Source organism: Callorhinus ursinus, unplaced genomic scaffold, assembly GCF_003265705.2.
Source record: "Callorhinus ursinus isolate GAN/ISIS: 27379988/994484 unplaced genomic scaffold, GSC_fseal_2.0 scaffold5, whole genome shotgun sequence".
Lineage (NCBI taxonomy): Eukaryota > Metazoa > Chordata > Mammalia > Carnivora > Otariidae > Callorhinus > Callorhinus ursinus.
In genome coordinates this window covers 17665661-17685647 of record NW_027397067.1, presented here as the reverse complement: position 1 = coordinate 17685647, position 19987 = coordinate 17665661, and the positions used below count along the sequence as shown (strand labels likewise).

The 19987-nt window shown below is 40.0% G+C and overlaps 1 protein-coding gene across 1 annotated transcript in view; it reads left to right on the top strand.

Moving 5' to 3' along the window:
* Positions 1-19987, top strand: part of CRH (corticotropin releasing hormone) — a 184100-nt gene that overhangs the window by 53927 nt on the left and 110186 nt on the right. The window contains exon 6 of the mRNA XM_073892838.1: positions 13473-13635. The gene's annotated coding sequence lies outside the window, so the exon portion shown is untranslated. The remainder of the gene's footprint in view (positions 1-13472; positions 13636-19987) is intronic.

Genomic DNA, 19987 nt, shown 5'->3' with positions numbered 1-19987 from the left:
GGTCTCTCTCCATCCCCCAAAGGAAGATGAGGTCATCTTCCTAATAAGACCCTCTGTGGTTCCCCCTAAGGGAAAGTGACCTTGCCTGAAACAATCCTTTCTTTTCTTTTACTAATAACTTCCTTGCACCATCCTCCTTCCCATAAAAACTTTCCATTTTTGTACAACTCCTCAGAGCATCTCTCTGCTTGCTAGATAGGATGTTGTTGGATTCATGAATCATTGAATAAAGCCAATTAGATCTTCAGATTTACTCAGTTGGGGTAAATTTTTGTTCTTTAACAAGGGACAAGGGAAACATCTCATCCAAAAGTACTTCTCATGTTCCTCCTAAAATAATATTAATTTTGCTCAAAATTTTAAACGCTGCATAACACTCAACAGAAGTGATTAGTAAGATCAGTTAAGCCTGCCCCAATTAAAAAGTCACCAAGAATTTAAATTAAAAAAAAATTGAAAAGTAAAAAAAAAAAAAAATTTACCAAGAAACCTTTGACTCTTTGAGAAGATTGGCTCCTTTAAATCATTAGTAACCAATCAATACTTGCCTATTTCTTGGTGAGGGGGAGGGTCAGTACTTTTGATTTTATTGGTTTATATTTCATCTTATGACTTGATTCAAAGACATATTATGATGTAGTGATTAAGGCTGTGGAACTCAGAGCGGACTGACTGGCCTCCCTATTTCTCAGCTGTGTGATCTTGGGAAAATTATTTAATCTCTCTGTTCCTCAATTCCCTTATCTGTAAGATGGGGGTAGTACTATGTACTATGTACTGTGTACTATGGTATAGGTTTATTTTGAAGACTGTATGTATGTATAGTACTATGTACTATGGTATAGTACTATGGTATAGGTTTATTTTGAAGACTGTATGCATGTGGTTTAGAATAGCACTTGGCACATGGCCAGTCCCCAAAAGGGTTAAATATTATTCTTATTATCAAATATTATTATTTGAATTGTTTAGGGTAACTTTCCTGAGAACAGACATGTTCCAACTTTAATTTGGCTGGTAGCTGTGACTTCTGGCAATTGCACTGATGGGAGAGGCATGCATACCTGGATGAATCTCTCCTTAAGGACCATTTGGTTTGTAAAAAAGTAAATGTAACCCTTGGGTCCCGTGAAGGACCCACATAGGTTACATCATAATAAAAACACTTATTATGTGTCAGGTACTTTATATGCATCATTTCATTAAATCTTCATAGAGAACTCCAAGAGTAAGTACTATAATTATTCCCCACTTTACAGCTGAGAGAACTGAGGCATAGAGAGGTTAATGAAAAAAGCGCACAAGGTCAAACAGCTGGTAAGTGGTAGAGAGTGAGTTTTCAAGCCCACTTGTCTGACTCCACAAACTGCTCTTAACACTGATACTGCGCTGCCTTGACCTCTTCTAAGCAAGCCCTTGCCTGAGAAATATGAGAGAATACCTTCTCTGGGCCTTCCAGGAAGCCAATAGCAAGGCCTCCACTTACAAACAAAATGCACACAATGTCGCCAAAAGAAGTCGTGCCATTTGATGGAAGAGAATCATGCATGAGAAGATGCAGGGACTAGAGATGATTCCTAAGGTAATTTTTAAAATTAAGTCCTGAGATGGTATGCAACAGATTTCAATAATATAATCCCAGTTCTTCAAGTAGTCATCAGGATCACTTGCTCCTGGGCCTGGGGGTGACCTACCACAGGGCTCTCCAGGTCTCCTGCTGCTTGGGATCCTGCATCTGAGCTTCTCCGGAGGTGTTTATTCACTCTGTGCTCAGCTGGTCCCTTCCAGCTATTGCCACACAATCCTCAAGCTAGTGCTTTATTAGAGTTTAGGAATTCTCTTTGGGCAAGGCACTGACTAGTAATTGTTTTTGGTGCTACTGTGATACATTTTCACAAACTCAGTAGCTTAAACAACATTAATTTATTATCTGTAGTTATGGAGGTTAGAAGTTCCAACATGGGCCTCCCCTGGGCTAAAATCAGGGTAGAACTACGTTCAGTTCTGAAGGCCCTGGGGGCAAATCTGTTTCCTTACCTTTGTCAGTGTCCTTGACCTGTGGCCCCTTCCTCTGTTTTCCAAAGCAGCAATGGCTTGTGGAGCCTTCCTCATATAGCTTCTCTCTGCACCTGTTGTCCCATCTATCTCTGACCATAGCAGGAAAGATTCTCTGCTTTGAGGATTCGTGTCATTAGATTGGGCCTGCCTGGATAATCCAGGCCAATTTCCCGAGTTTAAGGTCCTTAACTTTAATCACATCTGCAAAGTCCCTTTGCCTTGTAAGGTACCATATTCACAGGTTCTAGGGATTAGGACATGGACATCTTTGGGAGGTCATTATTCTGCCTACCACAGGAATGAAACTGAAACTGAGGTGTTTAGTATCATCAGTTTAGAGTGCAAAAAATGTCACCCCATAGTGGTTTCCCAGTTGCTACCCCTGTGTCCCCACCTGCCTTTTTAGCCAGAGGTCCTGGGTGAGGTGAGGCTGGGAGGGGGCCCTCCAGTGATCAGTCCATGAACACTAGGAATTTAATCCAGGAGGTCAGCCTCAGTTAATATTGCCTTGCTGGGAGAAGAGTGGTCATTACTATAAGAGCACTTGTTCTAGCTTGCTACTGCTACTCCCACTCACTGGTGCCACTGCTCCAACCTGGGCATACAGTCCACTTATTCAAGGGCTGTGTCACAGAAGGTGTGGTGGTATTGAAGTTGCCAAATACAAAGCTTGTTGCCATTGCCATTGCTGCGCTGACCAGAACTGAGTAGAACAGGATGGGGAAGGAATTCTTCCCTCACCCACGGGTACCCCATGCCCAAGCAGCCCCAGGTTCTCAATAACTTCCTTTCATGAAATGGTCTTTTCCATCTGTACATGGATCAATAGGCATTTGTGTGGGATTAGCTGTCTCCAAGTCCTGGTAATATCCCTTTGCCTGACCCCTGACCTTAGGGTGACCCTGAGGAGTATTGTTGGGAATCTCTGCCTCCCAACAGAGTCAGGTGACAATTATGGTAACTTTGAAGCAAGAAGCAAAGGAGTTGCGGTTCTCATTTCCTTCCTATTGGCCCCTACCTACAGCCTCTGAGTTTCTTACACAAATTCAACCACTCCATCTTGGATGTCTTTAAGCTTAGTCTCTCAGTGGGGTGAAGGTGGGGTTGAGGGAGTTGGACCTTGATGCCAGCAAAATGTCTGTTAGTAATTGAAGGGCATTTTGGTGACTTGTCCAGGAAAAGTGAAGGCTTCAAGGCAACTCCATGTGGCTACCATCAGAAAGCAAAGAACAATTAACAATTTCCAAATGGCAATTTTTTAAAGTAAGAAATATTTAAAATTTCTAAGGAGGGCACATGTTGTGATGAGCACTGGATGTTATACATGACTAATGAATCATTGAACACTATATCAAAAACTAATGATGTACTATATTTGGCTAACTGAACATAAAAAATTAATTAAAAAATATTTAAAATTCCATTTCACTGGGCATCACACCAGCACAGTAGTCTTCAAACATTTTTGCTTCAAGACCCCATTACACTCTTAAAAATGTGTTGATGTGTGTTGGATCTATTGATAGTTTCCACATTAGAAATTAAAACAATTATACATTAATTCATTGAAAAAACATTAGCTATTAATATAATTAACACATTTTAATTAAAACTAACTATATTTCCTATGACAAAAAAAAATTTGAGAGAAGAGTCACCTTGTTTTACATTTTTGCTAATTTCTTCTGTTTGGCTTGATAGAAAACAGTTGAATTTTTTCATATCTGCTACTGCCTTCAGTCTGTTGTGAGATCTCAGTTTCGACCAGCTATCCTGGGGTAATTTCAAATCATATGTGCAAGAGTGCTTTGGAGATGGTAAAGCACCATCAAAATGCTTGTTTGCTATTTCTATACAGGGCTGCTAAAACAGGAAGTAACAAGAAATTCCTCCGTTGAGGCTCATCACACCTCTTTGATTAAACACAGGACAATTCAGCCCACCCAGAAATGAGGTGTTTGTTTCTTCTTACAGAATTTCAGAAATAATATTCTCACAGAAACTTACATGAAAAAAGTCCATCAATTTACTAGATACCAAAGCAAATCTGACTCCATGCTAGTCAAACTGTAGTTCCAAGAATCCAAGAGATCCAGTTGGGAAGACTGAATGACTCTATATTACATTAAAAGAGAGGTTTTTTTTAAATTTTATTTTATTATGTTAATCACCATACATTACATCATTAGTTTTTGATGTAGGGTTCCATGATTCATTGTTTGCGTATAACACCCAGTCCTCCCCCCCCGCCCCAATCTATATACCTTTCAGAGGTAGGTATTCTGAAGCTCAGAAAGATTAATGGAAAAATGACTTACGAAATGTCACATAGTTCTGATAAATGGTAAGTAAAACTGGGAATCTAGCCCGGGTTTTCTGATTGCAAATTCAGTAGTTTGTTCCCATTGCATTACAATACCCCTAGGTGGTTTATCTCCTGCTCATGGGACTCTAAAAAAGAGGGAGGTAGGAAAGACCTGTCTAATTTGGAGGGAAGAATATAGAGAAAAACTTTAACCATGGCTGCAGCACACACACCTGTGGGAACTATTGCCTTCAGGGATTATAGTGTCTTGGGAGATGGAATGGGAAAATGTAGGATGCTAGATCATTGGCAGCAGGTAGGATAAGGATCTTTGAGTCAGATTTTCTCCTTCACAGTTATATCCAACTCTGTCTATGATTATAATGTGCTGACAAAGAAGCCAAAGATAGAAAATTAGCTCAACACTAAGTACTATTATGTGAATGCCCCCAAATAGAGTTGAAGATGCTGTTCTTTTGTTGCAAGTGGCACCCAAAGATCTTGAGTGATTTATCCATCCAGCTAGCAGCTAGGCCTACAATAGTGAAGGGCAAGAAATGATTGCTTAAGTTTTTTATTTCTCTTCAGAGGGCTCTCCATTGTCTTCCTAAACAACCCTCAGAAACAAACATTTTGCTTTTCCAATATGGCATAATCAGATGGATACTTCCCAGTCATTGCCTTAATTGACTTGTTTACAGCACAAAATCATTTGAAAAGACTTCCTTTAGCTTCCCTTGGGTTCTCTGATACCTATGTGTCTCAGCATCTTATTACTTCTGAATGATCCATGTCAGTCTGTTTTGTAGGTTTCTTTTGTTGGCGAGCACTTAAATGATGATGTCACATGAAACCCTGTTCTCTTTTCCTTGTTGCACTTTTCCTAATCAATGCATTTAGTCTTTTGAGTTCTATATCCAATTATTTACTGATAATTTAAAAAGCTTTATCTCATGTGCAGATTTCTCTCTAGCTTCAGATCCATCTATCCAGTTGCCGTTTGGAGGTCCTACATGCTCTTGAAACCAAGCATGTCCAAAATGGAACTCATTTTTACTGCTGTCTCTTAACTTACTTCTCCTTTGGTGTTCTCCACCCAGCAAATGGCACCACCATTTATCTAATTGTATAAATCAGTGGCTTAGGAGTTACACAGGACACCTCTCTCTTTCACCCTGTGAGGGAAAACTCTATTTTTCTCCTCTGTTCTCAATACTTCTGACACTAGATGTGTGAGAGTTTTTTTCACACCACACAGTTCTTCAATTCTCAGTGATACTGACAGGATATCCTACAAATTTAACTCAGTTCTGACACTCTCTGTCTGAAGATAGATTAAGGACTCAGTTTCACAATGCTTTCCATATTGGATGCCAATCTCAAGTCTAGGTTGTTACCTGTACTTCTGACTGATTGGCTATAAATCAGGGTTCCTGATTTAGGGTACCACTCTCCCAGTACCTCCATATGTCCACTAACCCAGAAACTCATCAAATCTTGTTGTTCAAGTGTGTTCATAGAGCTTAATCTATAGTTCCTCCTTCCCCCTTCCCAGACATTAGTGGGTGGGGCTGAAAGTTTCATCCCTCTAATCAGTTGGTCTTTCTGGTGACCAGTCCCATCCTGAAACTGTCTAAAGGCCCCAGTCTATCTCACTTATAAGCATAAATCAGGTGTGCCAAAAGGGGCTCCTTATGAATAACAAAAGACACTCCTGTCGCTAAGGAAATTTCAAGGGTTCTAAGAGTTCTGCCAGGAACTGTCCACAAATATATTTTTTATTATACCACACACCCCATAGAGATAGTTGATCACTGAGCTTAATTCTGGCATAATATTAAGCAGGGTTTATTGCAGTGACTCCCAGAATGGAGAGAGAGAACTCTCTGACTTTGGTTTTCCTTCCACCAATCCATGCTCTACGGCCTTGTCTTTCTGAATGTAGACCTGATGATGCTATTCTACCTCCTAAAACTCAGTGGGTCCTCATTGTTCTTAGGGCATAATGTTATTTTCCCACTTCATTTCTTGCCAGTCCATTGCCTTGCATTCTACACATCAAATCCTGCTGAATTTCTTTTAACTCCTGGAATGAACCGTGCCCTTTGTCTTGCTTCCTGATTTTACAAATGCAGTTTACTCTCTTGGAACATTTTCCCCCTTTTCTCTATCCCTGTGCCTATCTAACTTAATCTTCAGATTTAAGTCAAAATATCAGTCCTCAGGAAGTCTTTTCAGTGTCCCGAGGGAAGGCTGACTACTACCTCTATGTGCTGGCACAGCACACAGAACTTAACCTCGGCTCTTACTGCAGTGTATTACAGTTGCCTATTTTCTTGTCTGTGTCCCTATCTGTGGCATCAGTTCAGTTAAGGCAGGAACCGTGGTTGCTTTGTGCAAGGCTGTATCTCCAGCATCTAACATTATTTTTGAGATACATTCTAAGTGACCTTGGGACAAATTATTTAACCTCCTTTTGTCTTTCAATTTACCAGACCAAAGATGGGAATAGAAATAGTACCTATTTTACAGGGTTGCTCTGAGTGATGTCCATATATTTAGAACTTAGAGTGGAATACTCAGGGGTTGTCTCAGTATTCATGTTTGAACAAATTCTGTCATGTAACATTGGCTCACAAAGCCAGTGTAGAGACAGCAGAGCCCAATGAATACAACATGGATTCTGAAGCCAGGTTGCCTGGTTCAAATGTGAGTTCTTACACTTACTAGCTACGTGACCTTGGGTAAGTTATGCTTTCAGTGCCTTCTGATTTACCCGTCTATAAAATGGGAATAGCAGTTGTTTTTATCTCATAGGGTGGTTGTGTCCCTGACACGCACTAAGGACATTAAAATATTTTTAAATGAAATAAAAAATACAGAGAGGAGGAGTGAGAGTATGCAGACATTTGGCACCATGTGATTATCAGCGACAGTTGATGTGGAATGACTTCCCCCTGGGTTATGGCTCCTGCTCAGACACCAAAGCAGGCCATCAGTGGCTCATTTATTGGCTATCCACACCTGCCATAGAATACCCAAACTTCGTAATGGAATGCAGCCAGTTTTCTAGGGAAGTACAATGTCTGTGAAGCGGGTGCATAAGCACTGATGACTTTCAGGTCAGGATCCACATAATTGCTACAGTTTGCAATGCCATTTAATGTAAATAAATGGCAGCAGGTGTGGGGGATAGGATAGGTTTGAGGGGGCCACCACAGGTGGGTTCTCCACACATGTGAACTTTGTGTCTGAGGTTTGACAGACTTTGGGATTATTTCTGACAGTGGGAAGAACAGCTGCCCTTTGCCTAAACTCTTGTCACACTTTGTCTGAAGGCAAATGCTGACATATTTATGATAGCTCAGTTCATTTACCTTGGAAAGCACAAATGTCCATAATTAGCCTCCAGTTATTCAACATGTGGCCTCTCTTCTGGTCTCCCTCCTACTGTCCAGCTTTTGACAGTTTCTGTATGAAGTAGCTTATGCATAAGAAGGCATAAATTAAATATGTCCCTCTTACTGCTCACTAATAGCTTTGGTGAAAGGATTTTAGGCCAGAAAACTAGAACCATTGGCCAGAACAAAGAATTTGAACTAGCCTTATGTTATAGGTTAAATTGTGTCCTCCAAAGATAACCAAAGATATGTTGGAATCCTAACCCCCATTACTTTGGAATGTGATCTTTGGAGATAGGATCTTTACAGAGGTAATGAAAATAAAATGAAGTTATTAGAGTGAGCCCTCATCCAATGACTGATGTCCTTTAGAAGAAATCGGAAATTTGGACAAAGAGATAGGCATACATCAAGGGAATACCATGAAAGGAGATACAGGGAGAAACAGCTATATATAGAGAAGCCCAGATCAGATCCTTCCCTCACAGTCCTTAGAAAGAACCAACCTTGCTAAAACCTGACCTTAAACCTGTAGCTTCCCAAACTGTGAGGCAGTACATTTCTGTTTTATAAGCCACTCAGGTTTTGGTACTTTGTAATGGTAGCCCTAGGAAACTAATACTAGGTTTAAAACTTACATACTTAACTGTTCCTGGTACCACTGTTACTTATATCTCCATCACTTTCCCCAGCTAGGTGCCTAGGTGAAGATTATCAGTGGGTGTGAGTACCCGCAGTGATATTTGGTTCCAGCCTCTATCAGCAGAATCACTAGACTGCAGTCTTCTTGTCTACCTCTTTGCCTCATTGGTAGTCAAAGAGCTCTTGCTGTATTGGTGCTCATTTCTACCCTGACCTGTGGCTTTAGCCATTTCTATTGACCTAGCCAGTTTCAAAGAATAAGAGGAACCTATATATCTCTGTTTGACCAAACATTTATGAAACTTGTTTGACCACAGAACTATTTTGTCGTATAACACATGGAGCATCTTTTGGGAATTACTACCGATAGTGTTTTTGTTGTTCTGGGAAAAGATCAAGGTGACTTTTCAAGGAGAAATCAGGATTAGACACTGGGGTGGGAGACAGAGTTCTTGGAATTCCCTTAGGATGGAAATTTATAGTCATTAACCTAAGACAGATGATGTCAGATAATTCTCTGTTGTGGGGGCTATCCTGTCCATTATAGGATATTTAGCAGCATCATTAGCCTCTACCCGTTAGATGCTAGTATCCGCTACTTCCCACTCATAACAGTATTAATGTGTCCAAGCATTGCCAAATGTCCCATTGGGGAGTAAAATTGCTCCTGTTTGAGAACCAGTAATCTCAGATTACTGAAAAAGTTCACAAATTGACACTTGTTTTCTATATTAAAAGTACCAAGATAGGGGCCCCTGGATGGCTCAGTTGGTTAAGTGTCTGCCTTCAGCTCAGGTCATGATCTCAGGGTCCTGGGATTGAACCCTGAGTCGGGGTCCCTACTCTTCAGGGAGTCTGCTTCTCCCTCTCTCTATGCCCCTCCTCCCTGCTTTGCTCTCTCTGTCTTTCAAATAAATAATTAAAATCTAAAAAAAAAAAGTACCAAGATAAAGAAGGGAGTCAGAAGATTGAAGAAGTGTGTGTGTGTGTGTGTGTGTGTGTGTGTGTGTGTGTGTGTGTGTCTTGGGGAGGGATAAACTAGAAAGGAATCTCCATGGAGTCATTTGCAAAGAGATGGGGAAAAGGGACACAAGACAAATGCAGACCCCATTTGCTCTGAGATCTCTGTGAGTTTACTGGTATCCTAGTAACTTTTCCATTTTTGCTGCTTTTGTTATTGATTGGGCATTTCTCCTTATGGCAGGTGTCAGTAAAACTCTTATGGCAAAAAGAATCTGTGTGTTTTAGGGAACAAAATCAATTAGAGAAGGTACACACATGAATGATCTAGTTGTTAGAAGACTCTTGAACGAAACCAGGCTCTGTTCTGCCTTAGGATGTTTGCATGGGGTACTTATCTACCTGGAATGCCTTTTATCTTAGGATCTTCTCAAACACTGGTTTCAAGGAAAGACTTTTCCTGACCCTTCTCTCTAATGTAATGCTCCCTGATGCATAAATTTATTTTTTTAAACTCAGTGGTTAATTTTATTCCAATCAAAGACAATGATTTTTTTGAATTTTATGTTTACTTTCTTGAAAATATTTTCTTGTCTATTGTGTGTATGGTAATTTCACCCACATTACTAAAAAAGTATCATGAAGTCATTCATGTAAAAGATAAAGAAAATCCCTTTAAACACATCTCAGGGGAAAAATATCAAGTAGGCCATTTAGTAATTTATATATTGTTAACAGACTATAATACAATCCTGGTTTAAGTCAAACATATAAACATTTTGCCATTAGTATATTTTTCATAAATTGACAGGTATTAGATATAAAACATTGTGTTTCTTAGAACCAGGCTCAGTGGTTTGTAAAAATGATAAACTTGTCAGTTTATAGTGTTTTTGTGTGTATCATTTTGTATCATTTTCATAGTAGCTGCACTGGGTGTTCAGTATACGAATGTGACTTAACCACAGTTGAATGGTATTAGCATTTACCACTTTTAGTGAAGTGTCAAAACTTTACTTTCATTCAGGTCCCTTTACCTTTTCCACTTTTAAATATCATTGTATTCAGTATCATTATTTTCATTTTTATTTTAATTACCAAGTATAATTTAGAAAACTTGTGAGAAGGGTAATCTATTCTGTTTGCCCATATTTCTGCCCTTTCTGTTGTTTCTTCCTTCCTGATGCCACAAGTCTCCTTCTTTTATCATTTCCTTTCTGTTTGAAGAACCTGCTTTAGCCATTCCTTAAGGGTAAGTCTTCCAGCAACAATTTTTTTTTTTTTTTAGTTTTCTTTGATCTGAGAATGTCTTTATTTCCCTTTTATTCCTGAAGAATAGTTTTGTCAGATATAAAATTCATCGTTGACAGTTCTTTTTCTTTTTCAGCACTTGAAAAATGTTCTACTTCCTTCTTGCCTCCATGGTTTTAGATGAGAAATCTGAGAGATCTGCTGTCATTTAAATTGATGTCCTCTATGGGTAATATCATTTCCTTCTGGCGGCTTTTGATTTTTTTTGTCTTCAGTTTTCAGAAGTTTAATTATGATGTGTCTTAGTATAGATTTCTTTGCATTTATCTTATTTAGAATTTACTCAGCTTTTTGAATCTGTGGCTTTATTTATTTATTTATTTATTTAAATTTCCAAAATTGGGAACTGTTTAGCCATTATTTCTTGGAATACTCTTTTAGCCACTCTCTTTATCCTCTCCAGCGATGGCAATATTGGATCTCTTGTTGTTGTCCCACAAGTTCCTGAGACTGTTTTTGTTTTTTTTTGTTTTGCTTTTTAGTCTCTTTTTTCTCTGTTGTTCATATTGGGTAATTTCTATTAATATATTCTCAAGTTCACTGATCCTGTCCTCTCCACTTTGCTACTGAATCCATCCAGTCAGATTTAGAAATTTTCGCTATTGTATCAGTTCTATAATTGCCATTTGGTTCTTTCCTATAACTTATAGTTCTTTGCTGAGATTTTATATTTTTTCATTGTTTAAAGAGCATTTTTAATCCTTGCTGAAGCATATTTATGATGGCTGCTTTAAAATCCTTGTCAGATAATTCCAACATCTGATTCATCTAGATGTTGGTGTCAATTGATTGTCTTTTTTCATCCAAGTATGATTTTCTTTTTTTTTTTTTTAAGATTTTATTTATTTATTTGAGAGAGAGAGAATGAGATAGAGAGAGCATGAGAGGGGCGAGGGTCAGAGGGAGAAGCAGACTCCCCGCTGAGCAGGGAGCCCGATGCGGGACTCGATCCCGGGACTCCAGGATCATGACCTGAGCCGAAGGCAGTGGCTTAACCAACTGAGCCACCCAGGTGCCCCCAAGTATGATTTTCTTGTTTCTTGGTATGATGGGTTGTATCCTGGATATCTTGGTTATTACATCCGGAGACTCTGGATCTTATTTAGTATTTTATTTTGGCAGGCAGTCATCCTTTTAGGTTTAGCATTCCAGTCCTGGGCTACTTTTGTAGGCTGTGGTTTCAAAGACAATTTAATTTTCAGAGCCTTTGTTGTACTATTTTGGTCTGCTTGGTGCCCTTATAGTTTTAACAGATCCCTGCTGGTGCTGCCTTCGAAGGTAACAGGAGCTTCCCCAGCCTGCATGGATTCCTGGTAAAGATGAAGATCACTTCCTGTGTTGAGCACTTGTGTCAAAATCCTGCCTCCTTATGGCCTAACTGTCCAGTATCCTTCAGAGAGGGCTGTCTTAGGCCCAGGGAGGAAGGAAAGTCCTGGCCACTTAATGCCAGCATAGCTCCAGATAGATTCTTCTTGCTGGTTCTATAAGCTTGCTCAACCCAGAAATTTTGTACTGTAACACCCTGATTATTTCCTTCATAGCACTTTTTATCTGAAATTATATTTATATTTTATTTTGCTTTTTCAATGTCTGTTTCCCATACCAGAAATAGCTCTGTGAAGGCAGAGTTTTTATTTTTAAAAAGTTTTGGTGTTTCCCAGCACCTAAACAAAATAGGTCCTCAATAAGTATTTATTGAAGGAAAGAAGAAATCCCAAGAGGTAGAGAAGATGATGACAGCTATAAGGAGGAGGGATAGCATACTGAATTCTTAAAATATATTGTCTATTTGGACAATAGGGCTGAGATTTTTAAAAATTTTATTTTTAATTTATTTTGTTTTTTGAGTAGGGAGTTGAATTTTTATTTTATTCATTTGTTGATTAGTTCAACAAATATTTATTAAGTACCTATTAGGTACCAAGCACTGTGCTAGGGATTTAAAGGTAAGAAAAGAGGTCTGTGCCCTGCTGGGCACCATAGTCTATGTAGGAAGACAGGAACTGAAAAAGAAATGCCAATGCAGTGTAGGTTATGAAGCAGAAGTGCAAGTTGTGGGGCAGCAGGTCTCATCAGTCTCCTGTGAGGTGGGGAGGGGTCTCCAGCCTTTCACATCTGCATAGCTCTGTGTAAATATTTGCCAAGAGAGTGAGTGTCTGGGCCCTGGAGCGGCCCAAACTGGAACACTGGGAACTCCATAATCTTAGAATCCTCACCATCACTAATGCTGTTTGAACACTTTATAGGTGCCATTGTTTTCCAAGCCCTGGCTTTTTTAATCCCCACAGCAGCCTTTCATCAAGGGTTCTCTTATCATCATTCCCCTATTTTACAAACAAGGAAACGGGCTCAGACTGGGGGTCCCCTAACTGGTCAGAAATGGAAGCCAGGTGGCTGCCTCCATGGCCCATGCTTTTAAACCCCACCACCTCCCCAGGGAGGAGAGCCCATCTCCACCTCTCCTCAGCCTTGTGCACTTAGCTTAGCTTCCCTTTGCCTCCCTGGTGCACTAGTTGCCTGAGTTGCCTTTCTTTAGCTTCACTTGTACAGAGACAGTGACATGAACAGGATCTCCTGACCCAGGACGGTTTTGGTGGAAAACAAAATGCTGTTTCTAGTCAATGCTAGGATCAAGAAGGATCCTCTTCTTTGGGAACTGAGCCCTGGCTAATGGTCCATATGGATTGTCTGATGTTCTTTATCCCACCAGTGTCCATGGGCATAGAGTTAGTACTGGATGTTCCCAACCTAATGGGCTCTTCATTTCACTGATGGCTGCTCTCTTCCTTCCTCAGGTCCTCAGATTCATCAACAAGACAGAAACTCCAAAAGAGGGATTTCTTGGTATAGAGATTACAAGGGCAGACTCGGGAGCCAGATAGCTTGGGCTCAAATCCTGTCTCTGCCACTTACTGGTGATGTGACCTTTGGCCATGCGACTACATAGTTCATCTGTAGGTGAGTCCATGTGGTTCTATGGCACAGGTGGGAAGTGAAAGGGCCACTTTAACACTAATAAAAAATTACCTATAGCTGTTGTTTATTGAGCACTTACCATGTGCCATGCACAGGCTAAGTACTTTATATCACTGTCTCATTTTATCTGCATAGTCATCCTAGGTAGGTGTGGCATATTGCATTTTTCAAAGATAACTACCCAATATTTTCCATCCTACATGCTGTTCTTGAAATGTGGTATTGATACTCTTCCTATAGAGTGATGAGATTTATATCCCTTCTCCTTGAAATTGGGTCGACCTTTGTGATGCTTTGACCAATAGACTACAGCAGAAGTGATACTGTGTGACATCCAAAATTTGCCATAATGGTCATAAAAATGTTGTGTACTTAAAAAAAAAAAAAGCCATGTACTTACTTTGCTCTCTTGGGCTACTCATTCTTGAAGCCTGGCCACTTCATTGTGAGGAAGCCCAAGCCACATGCTAAGGCCATGTGTAGGGTAGTCCAGCTGACAGCCCACATTACATCCCATGAAAATGCCAGCATTAATTGCCAGATCTGTGAGTGAGGATGTGTTCAAGGTGATTCTAGCCAAGTCACTATCTGACTGCAATTGCATAAACTGAGTGAGAACTCTCTAGCTAAGGAAACGGAAACTCTGAGAAGGGAAGAAGCCATGGTCATGTGGCCAGTAAGTGGCAGAGCTGGAATAAGAACCAGGATGTTAAAGGTTTTGACTAGAGAAATGAGATGAGGGGATGATTTCTGCATAGATGCAGACTTCATCTATTGGCCCAGAGGGATCCAGCTGGAACCCCAACCTCAGGGGCTATTGACTGTTTTATTTCTATACATTTATTGAGTTCCTCTTCTAAGCTATACTGTGTTATGACTTGTGAATTCAAAGCGAATAAACTGTAGCTTTTGTCCCCAAGGGGCCTGTGATCTAGGTGAGGAGATAGACTGTTGATCTCTGTACTCCTGTGTATTCTCCAACATTGGTAAATACTGAGAAGCTGCTATATAAGATATTGAAAAGATTTCCTGGCCTAAGGCAGTCTGTCCTACCTCCTCAACTTTGAGTATATCCAAAGATATCAGAGCGAAATAGGAGTAACTGGTTATTTCCATATTTAAGCAAGAGTTCCTCCTGCATGACTACTCTGAAAAGGAGTTCTAAAGACCTTAAGGCTTTTTATTTGAGTGAAAGAAATAGTGACTAGTATATCCAGTATCTAACAGATGAAGAAGGTGGGTGGATTCCTTCCTCTCTCTGGATAAATATAGTTTATTCTGAAGTCTGCTGTATTTTTCACAAATATTTGTTGGGTAGCAATCATATGTACCAGGCTAGAGATACAAAAATAAGACAACATCCTTGCTCAGAGTCTAGTGTGGAGGGAGAGGTGGAAAGTGTTATAAGACAGTAAGATGGTCACAACAGTGGAGGTAGGGATAGGTGCTGGGGAAAGACTGAGGAAGAAGCTCCTCAGTTTGTAGTGGAGTCAGGAAAGGCTTTCCAGGGAAGCTAGGCTTTGAGCTGGCCATGAAGAATTGACAACTTTCCAGATGTCCAACGAGGAAGAGGGCAGCCTCCTAGAGGCTGGAGGAGGGAGGAGCCTGTGTAAATAGTTGAGGAGGCACGATATGTTTGAAGACCTACAAGAAATTTAGTATTGTTGCTTAAAAAAAAGGGAAGAGGGCCGAGAGGTGGAAAAATAAGTGGAAAGTGAAGTCTGGGACCAGAATGTGAAGGGTCTGCTCTGCAGGTACAGGTGTTTGCCTTTTATGGTTTGGTGTGCTGTTTCTAGCCACAGTTAGAATTATCTGGGAGCCTTTTAGAAAAGACCAATACCTGGTCTCAATTCCAAAGATTCTTACTCAATTGGTGTTGGGTGAGACCTAAATATCAGTATTATTTTCAAACTTTTTATTGGAATAAATTATACATGTGTGTCTCCATTGTGCTGTTCTTTCCCTGCCGCTATATATCTCTTTTCTTTTGTGTATTATGCTCCTAAATGTCTTTATTTTTTTTTTTAAGATTTTATTTATTTGACATAGAGAGACACAGTGAGAGAGGGAACACAACCAGGGGGAGTGGAAGAGGGAGAAGCAAGCTTCCTGCTGAGCAGGGAGCCCAATGTGGGGTTCGATCCCAGGACCCTGGGATCATGACCTAAGCCGAAGGCAGATACTTAATGACTGAACCACCCAGGCGCCCCACTAAACGTCTTTGTTTTTGACCCTGTTTCCCTAACTGTTGATTGGCTATCATGACTCAAATTTAGTGTCACTTACTTCAGGAAGCCTTTCCTGATCTTTCCTGGCTGAGTTATGAATACTTTTCTGTAGTTCCATAGTAGCTTGTATATGATTTTCAGTGAGAATTGTATCCAGTTGATTTGGTTTGGTCTTGGACATCATACCATAACTGAATTATTACATCCAGACCGAATCCAATGAGGGAGGCAAAATTGAGTGCTAATATCAGAAGGGTGGTGGGTACTGGGTATCAAAATAACAAATATTTTTCTCAATACTATATAAACCTGTATTGTTTCTGAAAATATTTAAAGTGGTTGTTTCTCTACTGGACTAGGAGTTCCCTAAGGGCAAGTACTATGTGGTATTGATCTTTGAATACTTAGCTCTGAGTCAGTTTCCTGGCTCAATAAATGTTGAATGAATGGTTCCTGCTGTCAGATTTAAAAATATAGTTTATTCTGAAGTCTGCTCTGAATACGATTCATCCTTTCTAAAGTGTTTCCACTTTATTCTTTCAAGCCTCCAGGACTTCAAGGATGGGGGAAAATTTTGCACAATGGCTTTTGAAATTATCATCAACCAGAAAACATCTTTGAGAATTTTATTATCTCCTTTCCATTTGGCCTCCTGAGAAATGTGAGGATCAGTAATAGGAGAGAGGCAGGCAGGCCTAGCAGCTGGGATCCAAACCCACTAATTCTCTGGACAAGTGCCCTCTGTCTCTGCCAGAATTCAGGTTGATGATAAGGAGGAAAGTAGAGGTTCCTGGACTCAGGTTGAGAGGTGCCCAACCCATATTAAATTGATTGGGTCCACAGGCACTGTGGAAGTAGAAAATGTTGTTTTACTTCTGCCTTATCTGCTGAACATTCTCTAAGGATCTCTTTTAACTTACATTTAAAAATTGGAGGGAAGGGGCACCTGGGTGGCTCAGTCGGTTAAGCGGCTGCCTTCAGCTCAGGTCGTGATCCCAGGGTCCTAAGCCCCACGCAGGACTCCCTGCTCAGTGGAGAGCCTGCTTCTCCCTCTCCCTCTGCCTGCCGCTCTGCCTATTTGTGCTCTCTCTCTATCTCTCTCTCTGTCAAATAAATAAATAAGATCTTAAAAAAATATTAAAAAAATGGAGGGAGAAAGACGCTGATAGGTAGGGAAGTTTACATTTAATTGCTAATTTGTAAGCATTTTTCTTAAGTGCTACTTCATTTCAAAGTTGTCATTTAATGGGTATCATAGTGTTTCTCTGGAAAAAGGAATGTGTTTCATTGAACTCACTACTCCTTCAGGAGCAGACTTGGATTTAGTTTTATGAACAGTAATGATTTTTTCATAAGGTGTACTTTGCTTCCACACAGCGTAGTATGATTCATAAAATCAAGTTCTTATGCTTTCATTATCCTTTCCAGGAATAAACCCTATTTCAGACAGCCAGAATTCCCATCGTAAACCAGCTAGGCCCTTGTGCATAATACTGTGCAATTGATCGTTATTGTTTGTAGCCACATTAAATGTCACAACATGCTTTAGAATGAGAGATGAAGGAGAAGAAGGAAGAGGAAGAGGAGGAGAGAATAGATGGCAGAGTAGCACCTGGTGGGGCTGAATCTCCCTTTGCTTTGAAAAGAGAATGTTTCCAACATCCAGATATGGTGAAGAAGATGGAACTGATGGTTGAACTTTTTACTGAACTCACCATCTCCATAGAAGTTTGCTCTGAGTGATCAAAGCAGTCTTTCCAGTCCTGAAGAATGAAGGGTTTACCTCAGAGCTGCTCTCTCCATTCCTCCTCCTTCCCTCATTGGTCAAAACTTATCTGGGCAGATTGGATTGCTGGACTACTTATTTAACCCAATAGAAATAATGAGTGCTGTATGGCCTACCTGACATTCATTTTTCATGCACCCTCTCACCCCCATGGGTACCTTTATTTTCCCTTGGAGTAAGGCGGGGCAGGTGACCAAGAATCCTGCTTACCTACATTTCTCCCATCTGAGACCTCACAGCTGGCTTACAGGAAAGAGTCCAAATTCTTTGGCATGGGATACAAATAGGCGGCATAATAAAAGGATATTTTGGGAATAATAATTTGGCAGCAGAAACCAAAGGCAGGGAGTAAATTAGCAGTTAATTAGAAGAGTTTGGCAGGATTTGGGCCTCAACCAGGAAGACGTTGTGCCAGAACTATTATTTATTATTTAGAGAGAATTTGGCCAAAGAATATACATACACTGAGAGCCTATTAGGAACCAGACCCTGTGCTAAGTGCTTTACATATATTATCACATTTATGACAAAAGTAATTCCATCTCTAACAGCACCAATACTTTTTTGCTGTGGCACTTTTTACAACTCGAAACTATATATTTATTTGTGTGGTTAGTTGTTTTAATGTTGGGTTCCACCCACTAAATTTCCATCTATGTGCCTGTCACATAGTAGATGCTTGAAAAGTTTATTGAATGAATAAATGACTATGTCTTGGTACCACTCTTATGCAACCTAGATTCATGAAAAGAAACTTCATGGAATTCTAGGAAAACTGGATAAGGAGTATGCAGGAAGGGGCTAAGCCAGGCAGCTCTGGGAACGTTGGCAACCACTAGAGAACTTGGCCATTAACATGACCACTGCTAATGCTTCTGCACTAGAGCTTTCAGTTGAAATTCTTGAGAGAGATTCTGACTGGCCTGACTTGGGTCAAGTGTCCACTCATGATCCAGTCAGCAATGACCAAAAAGGTGAAGTAACATAGTAGGTACATGTTTGCAGGATTCTTCTGGTGTGTGTGTGTGTGTGTGTGTGTGTGTGTGTGTGTGTATAGGCAGTTCTCAGAGGAAGGGGGTTACTGGGAGCTGTGAAGGTAACTTAAATGGTATTTACTATAATGTAGGACTAGAAAGAAGAGTATGACAACAGTGTATAGAGATGTTTTGAAAAGATATGCATTATGGCACTATGTCTGGATTCCAGGTTTCCAGTCTTAGACTCAGTACTTCCTGTGTCATCCTGGGCAAGTTACCTAATCTGTCAGTCCTTCATTGTCCTTATCCACTAAGTGAGGATCATGATAGTTTTAGCCACTTAGATTTGTTCTGAGTTTTAAAAGAGATAATGCGTATAAAACATTTAACAGTGCCTGGCATTGTGGGCACTCAGTAGATGTTAGCTAGCGTCATTTTTACAATGGAAGATGGAAGTTCCATCTAGAATATCTTTATTCCTCTTAGTGAAATAAAGAATTCCATCAGGACTCTTCTAGGATAGTTAATTTCTGGGAGAGAGTAGGGCTTAGGGTGATGAAGAATTTCAAATTTGGAGAAAGATGATTTTAGCAAGCCCAAAATGTTCATAAGGTCATCTGATCTTCAATTTTAACAGTTTATTAAAACACCAAAGTAGATTTAACATCAGTCTCCTCTATACAGGCCCTTAAAAAATCAGTTTTTCCTTACTTGCTAGTTGTACTGGCAATGGAGGACAGAGATTGCAATTCAAAAACATAGCTCTTCACCCAGATGCAATATTGAAGGCCAGGACCCATAGGGCTGTGCTGATAGGGAAGTGATGAGTTGCCCATTTGGCTGTTCAAGGCTCCTGACCTAATCGCCTAATATCACTTTAAGTACAAGGTGAAAATCTTGTCATCTGTAACTGTTATAGCAAGCGGAACAGGCGATTGAATATGCTTATTGATCTATTTGAATTGAAGATTACTGATTTTATTTCTTCACATTTAACAACGTATTATAACCTGATATACACATTACAAATGTCAACCTGCACTTCTCAAAGCCTAATGAGTTCTTTTGTGAAACTTCATGAGGGGCAGTGAGGTACAGCTTGGAAAAAGGCCCTTCGGAAAGTGTGAAATGATTGTTCTCTCAAAAATGTGGTTTTCTTTCAGTTTAATCATGTCCCCCTTTTAGTTCCCTAAGGTCTGTGTTCTTGCTTTACATGCTGAGGGATTTATTGATAAAACCTCCATTTTAGGTCAGTTTAATTAAGGAAGATTATAATTATAATAATTCCTTTGGGATTCTGATTTCCTTTTGATTCTATTATTTCCTTTGGTTGTCAGGTCATT